The following is a 14,911-nucleotide window of genomic DNA, read 5'->3' on the forward strand; positions in this document are numbered from 1 at the left end:
GTCGATTTCTGAATTCAGTTTTGGACCCCCATTTTTCACGACAGGGCCATGGTGGTTCTGAAATTCAGATTTCAGGTCCATCTTTGGTCTATTTCTGACTTCAGTTTTTGACCCCCATTTTTCACGACAGGGCCAGGGTGATCCTGAAATTCAGATTTCAGGTCGATTTTTGGTCGATTTCTGACTTCAGTTTTTGACCCCCATTTATCACGACAGGGCCAGGGTGGATCTGAAATTCAGATTTCAGGTCGATTTTTGGTCGATTTCTGACTTCAGTTTTTGACCCCAATTTCTCACGACAGGGCCGAGTTTTCGACCCCCATTTTTCACGACAGGGCCGGGGTGGTTGTCAAATTCAGATTTGAGGTCGATTTCTGACTTCAGTTTTTGTCCCCCATTTTTCACGACAGGGCTTGGGTGGTTCTCAAATTCAGATTTCAGGTCGATTCTTTGTCAATTTCTGACTTCAGTTTCTGACCCCCATTTTTCACGACTGGGCCGGGGTGGTTCTCAAATTCAGATTTCAATTCGATTTTTGGTCGATTTCTGATTTCAGCTTTTGTCCCCTATTTTTCACGACAGGGCCGGGGGGTGGTTCTCAAATTCAGATTTCAGGTCGATTTCTGACTTCGGTTTATGACCCCCATTTTTCACGACAGGGCTGTGGTGTTTCTCAAATTCAGATTTCACGTCAATTTTTGGTCGATTTCCGACCCCCATTTTTTCGACCCCCATTTTTCACGACAGGGCCGGGGTGGTTTTCAAATTCAGATTTTGAGGTTGATTTCTGACTTCAGTTTTTGACCCCCATTTTTCACGACAGGGCTGTGGTGTTTCTCAAATTCAGATTTCGAGTCGATTTTTGGTCGATTTCCGACTTCAGTTTTCGACCCCCAATTTTCACGACAGGGCCGTGGTGTTTCTCAAATTCAGATTTCAGGTCGATTTTTGGTCGATTTCTGACTTCAGTTTTTGACCCCCATTTTTCACGACAGGGCTTGAGTGGTTCTCAAATTCAGATTTCACGTCAATTTTTGGTCAATTTCTGACTTCAGTTTTTGACCCCCCGGGGTGTTTGTCAAATTTAGATTTTAGGTCGATTTTTGGTCGATTACTGATTTCAGTTTTTGACCCCCCGGGGTGTTTGTCAAATTTAGATTTCAGGTCGATTTTTGGTCGATTACTGACTTCAGTTTTTGACCCTGGTTTTTCATGACAGGGCCGGGGTGGTTCTCGTTGTAACATCTTGAGGTTGATTTTTCTCTTGCCACTAGCTTACCATGATGCTTACTATAGCATACCATGCTGTGAGGAATCAGGATATATACATATATATATATAGATATATATATCTATATATATATAGATATATATATTATGTTATGTTATGTCAGCCTGTCACTTCCTGACACAGTCCGTAACTTAGCAACCTGCCACAGAGACGGGGCTAAAGTTGGATCCCATTTGAATATTTCCCCAGAAATTAAAAAAAGAAAGAATACTCTGGTGATTGGTGCAAGAGCTCATACTGCCATATTACCCCTCTAGAACATTGCGCTCCCAGGATGCAGGCCTGCTTGTGGTACCTAAAGTCTCTAAGAGTAGTGTGGGAGGTAGAGCCTTCAATTGTCAGGCCCCCCTCCTCTGGGACAATCTACCAGTCAAGGTCCGGGAGGCAGACACCCTTTCTTCTTTAAGAGTAGACCTTCCTCTTTGATAAAGCTTATAGTTAGGGCTGGCTCTGGCTTGGACCAGCCCATAGTTATGCTGCTACAGGTTTAGACTGCCGGGGGGGGTTCTGACACACCAAGCTCCTCTCTCTCTCTCTCTCTCTCTCTCTCTCTCTCTCTTTCTGTCTCTCTGTGTGTGTCTCTCTCTCTCCCTCTGTCTCTCTGTCTGTCTGTCTCTCTCGCTCTCTTATATTAATGCAGCTCATTAACTCTATATCTTCTGATCCCATTAACGTTACTAACCATTTTTCTTCCCGGGAGTTCTTGTGTTCCCTTGCCTTGTAGGTTCCTGGGGATCGTTGCTGCAGACCACCTGCTGCTGTGGACCTGCTCGACTGCAACAACTACTGACATCAGTCTTCCCCATAGTATCATTATTGTTGCTGCTAATGCTAATAGAAGACCTGTTGACTTCAACTGTTACAATTACGTTAACTACAGCCTTTATCATACCTCTGCTTTTCTCGCAAATTTTTTTTTTGCTAATCTTCACACTAGTGTACCACTATTATTGGCATTGTAACCATAAGTATGTATTACCTGTTGTTGTAACAAGGACATATGTTGTTGTTGTAACAGGAACATATGTTGTTGTTGCTCTCTTTGCCTGTCTCTATCCTGCATCTCCTTCTATCCCATCTTTCGGCCCATCCAGTCGAGGCAAATGGCTGTTCAACATGAGTCTGGTTCTGTTCGAGGTTTCTGCCTGTTAAAAGGAAGTTTTTCCTTGCTAATGTGCCGAATGTTGCTACTCATGGTGATTCATGTTGGGCCTCTCTTTAAATAACGTAACAAAGAGTACAGTCTAGACCTGCTCTTTTTGTAAAGTATCTCAAGATAACTTTGGTTATGATTTGGTGCTATACAAATTTGATTTGATTTGATTTGATTTGAACACATAATGCAATGAATGTGGGCAGGTTGCATAATTACTGTGCGCCATAATTAAAAAACACATGTTTTGGCCACTCTGCCCACTAAACTCCCACTATACTTATATAAATAGAACATATTCTGCATATGTTGTACTTGCTTTTTTTTTTTTTTAATGGTGCCAAGAAATTGCTCGTAGCTGGTGTGTTCAGGTTCATTTGATATTTGTTTATTAGGCTTATGTAACTTTTGAAGATGATTAAATTAGATTTCTTTTTCTGTTATAAGCAGAGTTTTGAACAATGTGGCACTTACTGCTCAACTTCATCTAATTTTCTTCTACATACAAGAATGGTCAAACACAATGCAGCAGATGCTTAGGTAGCCCGACTTAGTATGTAGTATGAATAAACCAGTACTCTGGATCCTAAATTTCCCATTATGCAACACTGCTTATGTGTCCTTCATTCTCTCTGCTGTATAAAATAGCCTGTACCTTATAGATTGTTACAACAGTTTCTGTTAAAAATGTGTAGTCTTTAAATTTAAAGCTGATTAATTGATTGTAGTCCTTAGAGATGACCCTGATGATGTCACCAGGGCTATCCTCACTGGCTTAAAAAAGCATCTAGATCCACAGGAAACAGTATGCAAATCTGTGTTGTACAGTGAGTAAATCCTTTCTCATATGTAAAATTAGTGGACTGCCCTTATAATCCATCTCTGTGCCTTTTATAAAGAACTTTGAATCTATTTTTAAAGCAAATCACCTTTAAGCCTAAAGCTCATGTTCTGCCTACTTCATTCCTTGTTTGGTCAGCTAATGGCCCTTCAGACGAGAGCATGTCTTCAAGACCCAATCCAAAGGAAACACAAAAATTCCTATGGTCGTTAAAAGCACTGCAGGTTGAAGGGATTTCTCGTCACCTTCTTATCATTGCAATATTTGATACTGCTTGTTATTATACTGCTTGCCATATGCACCTTGATAGTTTACAAATTTCATATTAATGTTATTTACCATTAAAACAGTGTTTAACATGTATTTGAGCAAGAAATTACAGAGAAGAAATGGTTGTGAATTTGGAAAAATTTGTTCAACATGATGGTATATACTGTACATCCCTTATATAAATTATATTACTTATACTAATTTCTGCATCTATGTTTCTGGCCCCTGTATTACTTTTTGTTGGATAGGTGCTTCATAATGCTTGTTTCCTAAATACATGCATAAATTACATACCCATCAGCTCCAGCTTTACTTTTTTGTTTAGTGTTCAGTGCAAATTATAACATGCAGAAACATCAGAGACAGAACTACAACACTGACCAAGCTTTTTCGTTAAAGTTCACAAAGACCAACGCCAGCAGGGCTGAAACTAAATGGCATCTTGGCCAAACAGTTGACTAATTGTTTTTTTTATAGTGCTTGCTGTGTTAATCAGTGGATACGACACAAACACATTTGCACACACACAGAAAACGTGCCTTTGTCTCAATAAGAAGTACATATGAGGCCACTTGTACTCCCTAACATGCCTTGATATATTATGCATTGCAGCTGAAGGTTTCTGTGTGGCTTTTACTGTGTGTAAGTGCATGTGTGACAGTGTGTTTCCGACTTGGCTAGTAATGCATTATGCAGTGAGTCAGAAGGTAGATGCATGGGGTACAAGGAGTCAAATTTTCTTCTTAATTTGTGTGTGACTGAGAAGGTAATAGGTCAATGGGGAATATGATGCAGATGTATGTGCAGAATAATCATTGCATTGTGTTCCTTTCTCCAGCTACACTAAAAGGTGTCTGAAAGTTAAAGCTTCTTTCCTTTTATTTGAATATGAGTACATGTATGTGTGTTGACAAGTGGACATGTATGTGTAGGAAGCTGACTGATGTACACTGATGGGGTTGAAAGTGTCAGTGCCATTGGAGAATCATTTGACAGTGATGACATCACTGCAACTCTACTGACGCAACACAATCACATACTTTGCTGGGCTACTGTTACTCTTTTGCTCAAAGAGAAAATTGGGACGAAATTGGCACAATAAGAATTCAGGAATTGTTAAAGAAAATTAAAGAGATTATGTCTATCAAAAGTAAAAGTTACAATATAAGAGGAAACATTGGACAAATACTTTTTGGGAGATTTTATTTCATTATCACGACTAATGATTATATGTCCGATGATCTTGATGTCTTTTTTGTGTTTTTATGGCCAACAACTTTACTGTCTTGGGTCAGTCTCACCACTCTGACCACTCGGTCAGACCACTGCGGTTACCAGACCTATGGTTCAGAAACAGCAGGTAGTTATTTCAATGTAAAAGCTCTGATAAACCAACTGTAGGCTATCTGCGCAGCACTGAATGAATAACAAAGGTAGCAGTCTTCTCTGTCAGTTATATAATCTGCATACGTTTGTCAGTTTTTAAACTCCATTCATATATTTATTATTTATCTACATGATTTTTCTTTCTTTTCGTAATATAAAAACTGGCTTCCAGCAGGTAGGTCTAAAGTTAGACAGCCTTCACAGTGTCCTATTTTATGCTATAAAAAATCTTATCTAATCATTTTTGCTTACTCCAAAAGCAAAACTCTCTGCGTTACACATGATTTGGCTTGTATGTGGAGCCAATTCTTTGCAGTTTAACAATGAAATGCAGCCCTGAAGTGCATTGAAAACTCAAATGGTTGCAAGAGAAAAAATACTTTAAGAAGCCTGAAGACGATCATGCCGTCTAATTAAGGAAAGGCATTTGTTTGAACCTCTAACTCACAGGACCCCACGACTCCGGCAGAGGATAGGAGAGGAAAATCAAAAGGTCTCAGATGAAACCACACAGTGTTTGGGTGATAATAATTACAAGTAATGGCATGCTCCTTGTCTTTGATAATAGTTTTACTGACAGTTGGAAGCTGCGTATAGTTTCAATCTGTAATGCCATTTTGTACTGTTTCTGTTCAATCTTTATGGACAGTTCTGGGTTTTCATAACGTAACGTTACCAGTACCATAATAAGCTACATTATATCTTGGAGTAGACACATACTGTACCACTTCTCCCTCCCAAACAGAAGAGTAAAAAGGAATGAGTAAATCAGATATATTTCATGTTGGGCTACCTCTCATGGCATTGTTATTTTCTCCAAAGGAGCATGTTAATTTTTCTCATTAAAAGGGAGATCATGATACTGTTTAGATGTAATGCATCTTTGGCAACCACAAAAGCTAGACTAAAAATAAAACGTTTTAGACTCTGGGAGGGAAGATTCTGGTTATAATAGTCCCTCAACAATACAACCACATGAGATAAAGATCCACCAATCAAGATTCTTCTGCTCCCCGGCCATCATTATTGACTACATTTGTCATTTCTGAGCTTGTACCTTGTAGTGGTTGCTTAACTTTTGCTAAAACTACACCCCCCGCCTGTGTTTATGAATTACTGAGTTAAGTGTGTGAGTGTGAGGATTGCTTGCTTGTCTTTATCTGTCTGCAGCTACTCTTGACTACTACTGGAACCACCATACTTATATTTTTGAGCACATTCATGCCTGTATTGAGGATATTAAAAATGTTTGAAATAACGGTTTTTATTAAGCATATTGTACCATCACTGACTGCAGATTAAAATGGCACTTGTAAATTCTTTCATCCTGCCTGAATTGTTACTGCGCATGTGCAACTGTCAACAGAGACGAGAAGAGGGGTAGATGACTCGCTCATTAGCTACTTCGTTAATGAGCTCCAAAAGATGTTTAATTATATCTCATGCTATCATGACACCACATAGGCGATAATTAAAGGATGTTGTTAACTAATGTGTATTTTGTAGTTATAAGACTGCACTTTGTTTAAAGTCAACATCTGACAGTAGTGCTAGGTGTTCTCCAAGATAAAAAAGTTGCCTGTTCTCTGATGATGTGAGCAGAAGACCTGCCACCTCTTTGCTGTGAGTGTGAAATATTAAGTCAATAGACTAATTGGTGTTTAAACTTGATGGAATGAGATTGACAAATGTCTATTAACATTATTTAAAATGTCTATCAATCCATTGTGTGGATAGGGTGGAACAGCTGTGGGAACAAATTATTTCAGATCTGTTTGATTTGGCCCTCCCAGGGATAGTGTTCCAGGAAACTTAATTGCAGTCTGGAGGGTCTACCAGGTTGACCTTTGCCTTCTGGATGGCATAGAACCGGCTGTGCCTTTCCCTTATTCCCAGTGTTTCTACTGTTTCCCTTCCTTTTTTCCCCATGTTTGTCTTCTCTCTGTCTTTGTGTGTCTGAGCGTGGCAACCATTTCCCCTCATCAAGCCTCGGCTTATGTATATCAAGTCTATACTGTATACCCTGGTTGTATACTTTTACCATTATCCTGCTTGTTCTACACGATTCTTATTATTTGATTTGATTAAAATGCATATTAACGCATGGTAAATCTAAAAAAAAAAAAACGTGCCAACATCTGAATAATCACAAAGATGTCAGGCCTGGACTAAAATGAGGACTCAGATGCAGAGGATATCACGTACAAGCACACTTTATTGATTTCAGATCCTCTTTGAAGAGTGACAAACAATAGGGCTATGAAAAACTCACTTAATAAACTAAGTCCTGGCAAGATAACTCGCGGAAGATAACCTTCCTAACAAGGAAAATCTCCAATAAAAGGAGAGACAAAAAACACTAGAAACAGGGAAGATCCTAAAACATAAAACGCTCCCGAAGGAGGAAAACCAAAACTACTGATCAACGGGACAAAAGAAAAGGCTCACCTAAACAGGAGGCTCTACAACTATCTAATACTTATTAAACACAAAATCGCTCCAAAAGGGAGGAAAGAAAACAGTTTACAAAATAACACAAAATCGACGCTAAACTAGAAAACTTTAACAAACGAAAAATCACTCTCAAAGGAGGAAACAGAAAACAACTTACGTGGCGTAGCAAAAAACTCTTGGCAAAATCGACAATGACTGTGGATAAGGGCTTGGGTGCACGGACAAGGACGAAACACTTTGGCAAAAGACAAAGGGGAGACGCAGACTATAAGCACATGAGGGTAATGGGGAACAGGTGGAAACAATCAGGGATCAGGGGAGACAATCAGACCGGTGACACATGAGGAAGGGCAAGTGACCTGAAACGAGAGGAGAGTTAGGTTTCAAAATAAAACAGGAAGTTACGAGACAAAAATCCAAGACAAGACAAACCTCACCGTGGTGTGACAAAAGATATTTTACTGTTTTAACCTCAATGTGCAACTTGTATTCTAATAGCCTATAATCTATACAAAAAAATACATTGTCAAATGAAATAAGACTGAATTAATTAATTATATGCAAATTCACTGACGTTAATTTAAAAGTAGCCTAAATATAACTTGTGATGCCCCTGTGTCATCATGTGTTTTCTGTGTCATCCTGGAGGTGTGCCTTTGCAGGTAACTATCAGTGTAACTCAACTCACCTGGGCCCAGTGTGCTGAGGTTACTTAAGCTCCAGCATGAAGCCTTTCTTTCTCTCCTCTGGCCCTCTCCACAGGCACATGCGTTTGGTGGTGTTGGTTTGAGTTTACCTTTTGTTTTGTTTGCATTATACAACACTTGTCCACATACACATTCTCCACTCATGCACATCATACAGTACTGATTACTGATTTCCACACCTCATATTGTAAATATCTAACTTGGCCTAATTTGATTTAATCTGTTAAATAAAGCTCCATCTTTATGTTGGATATTTAATTTGGTCTAATTTGGTTTGATTTGAATTAATAAAGATTTGTTTGAACGTTTGGCACGGTGTGGTCTCCCTTCTTTATTGTGACTTCTGAGCCAGGTCATGACAAATGGGGGCTCGTCCATTAGGTTAAGAGTTTGCTTTGAGCCTTAGGTTGTAAACCTTAGGTAACAAGTCTTGGTTTGAGTATTTAACTTAGTTGGTTCAACTTGGTGCTGAATTTGGCTGTGCCTTACTGTCAGTTGTTTGTCTTAGATGTTGGACTCTGATTTCTGCTTGTTGGGGGAAGCTGTTGTTTGTGAGGTAATGTTAGGTCATTGTGTACCAGTCAGAAAATAATTGTTACTGTTTTGATGCACTGTGGACAGAGATTTCTCCACCAGGTGGTAGGGCGCTCTCCTCTAGGGCAGTGGCTCCCACACAAGTGGTGGTTCCCCACCTGTCATTTTCACTGTTGTGTCCAAAACATTCTTAAGGCTAGCAGGCATTCCCTTGGCAGCAAGAACCTCTCGGTTGATGCTGCAGTGTACCCAAGCGGCATCAGTCACAACTCCGCTGTGTCTCCCGGTCATGGCTTTTGCCCCATCAGTAGAGATGCCAACACACTGGCTCTCATTTATCGATCTTGTGTGAAAACGGGTGCAGATCTGAGTGCAGAATTGGTCTTACGACAGGACACACGTAATTAAAGGAGCTCATAAAAACGCTGTAGAAGAGGATAACGGAGGCAGTCAACAGCGTTGCCGTACAGGAACGGACTCCGGCTGAGGTTTGAATAAAATTCTCAATAACTTAGAAATTTCTTACAAATAATTAGGCTTACACATGTTACATGGGTATACATTTTTATTGTATGTTTAAATGTTTCAGAGCCAGGCACCCAACAGTATGTCGGCCAGAACTCCTCCCCAGAGCGGTCCCGCTGAGCCAGACCCACCGAGTCAGGCTGCAGAGAGCGAGCGCATGCCCTCTGCCCCCCATGCTGCGCTGCCTCAGTTGTCGGCACACTTGAGGCAATAAATAACACATTAAAATAAATTAACGAAACCCTAAAAAAGCCTTAATAAAATCTTTAAATGACTAAATGTTGTCCATTGTCTGTGTTTAGTATGCCTTTAGCCAATTTCACCTAGGATACTTCATCACATTACTGATTAAATACTGCAGCGCGTTTGCAAAAGTTTAAGGTATGCTTTCCTTTTCTAAAAGCAATTCATGAGGTCCTGTCTCCTCCGTTTAGCCCCCAGTGGAGGCTGTGCTGGCCACGGTTCCCTGGGCATTGGCTCCTCTGGCTGCGCCGGCACATCAAAAGGCACTCCATTTACCAATGCAATGTTGTACAAAACTGAACAGGCCAAAATAATGTCGCACACTTTCTCTGGGGTATACAGCAGCGTTCCCCCCGCTGGTCCAAGACAGAGCCACCTGCCCTTGAGCAACCCGAAGCAGCGCTCCATTGTGACCTGTGTGTGCGCACTGTTGAACCTGCGCTAAAAAAAATGGCACAATTTTACCATAGGCTATTTTGAGTTCATTTGCAAACACAGATTTTTGCTTGTATTTATCATTATTCCACATTTTAATGTGCAATAATTAGTTGTCATGTTTAGGCTATTTAGCCTATCATATTTATTTTATTTTACAAAAAAAGTGGTATCAGTAAAATGTAGGCTTTTAAAAAAAATCATTTTGTTTTAAGAATCTGATCTGTTCTGAATATGTGGCTGCGTATGCTTAGATGACAGCTGAGTTTTGTTTAATAATTATTTTCAGCCAGATTTTGCTGTGCTGCACCGCATATCCACAGACTCAGATTTGCGTACACGAGCTCAGACCTGACGTGAGATCTGATCGTAGCTGATAAATGCCGAAGCTTGCGTGGAAATGGTCATACGCACGGTTTTCTGCCGTACGTTCGTTTGATAAATTAGGGCCACTGTGTCCACATAAGTCCATTTGATGTCACAAAGGTGTCCAGCGTTTTGAAAATGTCCTCTCCAGTTGCCCTTGTTTCCAGAGATTTACAGAAGAGCATGTCCTCCTAAATTGTCCCTTAATGAATTAACTGCACATATACAAGGACATGTGCCAGGCCGGCTACATCTGTTGACTCATCCAGCTGTAGTGCATAAAATTCACTGGCTCTTAAGCGATGCAGTAGCTGTTTTAAAACGTAGTCTGCCATGACACTGATGCGCCGAGAAAGTGATAAAGATTTGTTTGAACGTTTGGCATGGTGTGGTCTCCCTTCTTTGTTGTGACTTCTGAGTCATGACAAACTGCGTTCGTATTTTTGCTTTTTAAAGTCGAGCTTAAACGGCATTCCGATAGTATCTAGCTTCAGTATGGTGACGTATTTCCGAGTGAAACAGGACGTGCAGGCGGGACATTTCATTAGAGGGATTTGATTTGATCTTTGAGCAGTGGGAGTGGACAGACGTTCTCCACAGCGCAGTAGCTAGCTAGCTGACCAAACGTTCTTGGTGCTCTGCGGCTAAATGTTGCAGATCGATTGGTTGAAATTGGTTGGTCCTAGCTTACGTAAGCACACGGGATATTTTTTTTTACAGGAAGAAAAAATGATCAAATTTTGATATAAGAATATGAAGAAATTAATTTTCTGGATTTTTTCTTGTCCTATATTGTCATAGATGCACAATATTACCGGGGATGTGATCTAAAAGGATTAAAATGACATATTCTCATTTCACCTTGACTTTAAGTTGTAAATAAACCATGGTCCCAAACATGCAGACCTATAGTTATTTATACATTTACGTTTTGAAAAACGTCTGTCAAATTTGATTAATTTACCCTTTAAATACATAAAAAGTATGTACATTTTATATGGCGGTCTCAGACGGACAATAATGAGTTTATGTTTATGCGACATTTCATTCATAGCTTGGCCTGCTTGTTAAAAATGTAACTTTCATTCGTGATCGAATAACAAAATGTTACTTTGTTATGTAAAATGTTATGTTATGTTATGTTATGTTATGTTATGTTATGTTATGTTATGTTATGTTATGTTCTGACGTCACCCACCTGCAGTAGCTCTTTAAGGGTTACTATGGAGATTTGTTTATGATAACGTGCATATAGGCTTATCTTATTTAAAAGTTTCAATCGCAGTATCAATTTCTCTTGTAGAAAAATATCATTGAAATTCCTTTTTGCTGGTTAATTTCTATCTCAGCTAATATGTTATATTATTTTCCCTGTGCATGGTCCATAATAGAGTTAGGTTTAATCAACCATGAGTTGTGATGTGAGGATTTTACCCAGAAAAAGGCATTTAACAAACTCTCCATCATAATCAATAATCAAAGAATTGTATAAAATCAGGCTTTATCTATGAATTTATGGTCAAAAACTCAACAAACAACTTTATTTCATAGCAACAAGGAGAAAGACAATGTAAACTCAAAACAGCAAAAATATTCTAGATAAAATGTCTAGATAACAGCATTAACAGGACATGTGAAAGAAAAATAGATGTAGTTGAACAGGATACAACAAATACAAGATAAAAAAAAGTTAAAAATAAAATCTGAAAATAAGAAATTCAGTTTGTTTGTGATGTTGCTGATTCACAGTTTAACATGTCAACATATTAGTTATTCTTTCCAACCATATGCACTCATTATAGTCCTTTTAGAGTGGTGAATGAACAGCATGAGGGCCTGCTGAGGACCAGGGCCAGTATTCATAAAGCTTCCTAGTACAAAGAGTTGCTCCTAGTGAAGAAATTCTAAGAACATTCTTAGAATCGTGACGTTTTCTAAGAATTTCCCCTTAAAGTTAAGACTAGATCCTGGTAAAGATACAATTTATTCAGAAAGCGTCTCAGCCCTTAAGAGAGCTCCTAAGGTGAGAAACTGTTAGGAGTAGTGAGGAGGACTTTTAAGAGGCTTAATCGTTTCTTAAGCAGAGAATAAAATGGAGGCAAGACGGAGAGATAGGAGAAAAGTTCTCAAAACACTGAATAACAGTGAGCTAATTAAACAATACCCTACAGAGTGGATCATGCAGGGATCATGTTTGTGACAGATCTCATTAGAGATGCGAGGCAACAACGCGATATTGCCAGAAATGAAAGTGATCACAACATTAAAATATCTGGCAACTGGAAAAATGCAAGGTGCAGCAGTGATGACTTTGGTCTGTCGCAACTGTCAATCAGCAGAGTTATTACTATTAAAGGGAATAGGCATGGGTATATCGGGCTTGGGTATGGGACGCACATCCGTATTATTGCACGGGCATATTTTAATTCTGCATCTAAGTTAACTTTGACAGCAGTTGCAAGTAAGAGGTAAACTATCTCACCTGTGCTTGCAGATTCCCGTTTGGGTGCTGCAGTCTCCCCTCTCACGTTAGACTTCAACACAGAGCCTACCACTGCTTTTCGCACTCTTCACTAGTGCGCACAACCAGAGGGAAAGATGCATTTATCTGCTGCACTACATCTTCCCATGCCTGCCTCTTAGTTTGAGCTGTAAACCCAGGGCTGAATTTATGTTCTAAAATGTTTTTTTATTCATCAACTACTTGAGATAAAAGTAAACACTGGCCCTCCATCCAGTTGGGTTTTCTGGTTCTTTTGTTAAATGCAGCAAACACAGCTTCTTATAAGCTTTATAGGCCTGCCAGCATTCCCAGAAATTGCGAAGATGAGCCATTTTCCCTCGTTAATATCAATTAGATCAAGTACTAAAATTAGCAGCATGGTTAATAAAAGTGATCAAGTAAATATAACTGCATGTGAAGATGAGCATGCGTTTCAAACATTCTGTAGGCTTTATACTTTAAAGTGTGGCTTAAAATTTAATCAACAGAGATGTTCAGTACATAAAATACTGTTCATAATTACACAATGTCTGAGTACATTCTATGATTAGGCCGATAGATTTCACTGTCCTTCTCTGCCAATCATCACTGAAAGAGCTTTTTTTTGGATCAGCCAATCACAGCTTCTGAAAGAATGTGTCAAACCTAGCAACGGGGTCAACCATGCCTCCTCACTAAGACAAAAGTTTCTGTCCCTTCCTTGCTCAGAGTTGCTCTGAGAGTGTTCCTAAATCACTCCTAGGCTAGGACTCCTTGTTAGAAGTCTTTAAGCAAAGTTAGGATCTCTCTGAGAGTATTCTGAGAATGTTTGTGAATACGGGCCCAGGTATTTGTGTAAAAGACTTTACAGTAACACAAAGTGGCCACCAGATGTTGCTGTTCACCAGGCAACAATCTTTAAGCTTTGACGTCAATCTTAACTCAAGTATTCCTCTGATTTTGAAGCCAATGTACACTTTTTTGTGTGTGATTAAGTCAAATTAAAAAGCTTACTCTGTGTTTGAACAACACATGATTTCTGGGGCTCTGATCACTGCTTGAGTCAACAAACATTTGAATAAGCACAGGTAGGACTATGAAATAAGGCATTACCACATAAAATTTCCCAACTGGGAGAGCAGTTAAAACTCCCATTAGGATCAAGGACTATGTTTCAAAGTAAGACAGTTATTCTTCCATGTTTGGTATGTTAAGGACATTGCGTTGAAAAAAAACAAAACACAAAAAGAGGGAGAAAAAGAAAATGTGAATTGTGTTTTGGAAAAAATGTTTGTTTGTTTTGCATTTTATTTTTAAATATTACAGTGACCAGTAATCAAAATGTTGTGCATTTTACTTTACTGGACAATTTGCATTGAAATACTTGGTTATTATTTGTCTCTTAAAAGAAGATATAACAAAAGGGGTGAATTGATGTGATTTACATGTAGCTTACTCGAGTACCACTAGATGTCACTGCAAGCCTTTGAACAGCATACTGTATATTCCCCTTTTTCTTTTGTAGAAGTACTGCTGTATCCTGTTGCTGAGTCTGCCCCGAGAAACTTTCCCCGAGGTAAGCAGCTGAAAATGTCCCACAATGTTTGTGATTTTTATCAGAATACAACTTATAATGAACTATAAATTCCAAGCTATGCCCATCGCCTTGCAAAGCAAACAGTACATACTGTACCTTCTTCGTGCTAGCTCGGGGTAACTGAACATTAGTGTAACATTAATGAACATTTGTTTAATCACCTCAGATAAATTTCACTAAAGTCTCTCCTGTTAGCTGTTTCAATGCTTGATGTAATTAGAATCTGGTACGAGAGAGCAATCAGTGTGCCACCTACTCTCCCAATCTGGCTTGCATGTACATATGACTTCTTTTCATTACAATGAACAAGGAAGCATTTAATAGGTTGTACTAAAATCATTACTTTCTGTAAAGTGTGACATCCTTCTTATCACATTTGGCAGACTGGATTTTGTCTTGGTTTAGTTGTAATTTCATTTGAGAGTGGCTTATAACTGGAACAGTATGACAACATAACTTCACTTCAAGGCTGGCTTCATTGATTTACCACAGATGAAAGTACTTTCTAACAAATTAGAAACCTTTGTGGATAATTACAAATAACTAAAAAAAATACTCCAGGATATGACTTATGATATTTGCATTACACTTTAACTCATGCAGACAAAAATGACATAATCATTCAGA

Source organism: Semicossyphus pulcher, unplaced genomic scaffold (assembly GCF_022749685.1).
Source record: "Semicossyphus pulcher isolate SPU_LCO1_2020_fin unplaced genomic scaffold, fSemPul1.0.p SCAF_20, whole genome shotgun sequence".
Taxonomy (NCBI): Eukaryota; Metazoa; Chordata; class Actinopteri; order Labriformes; family Labridae; genus Semicossyphus; species Semicossyphus pulcher.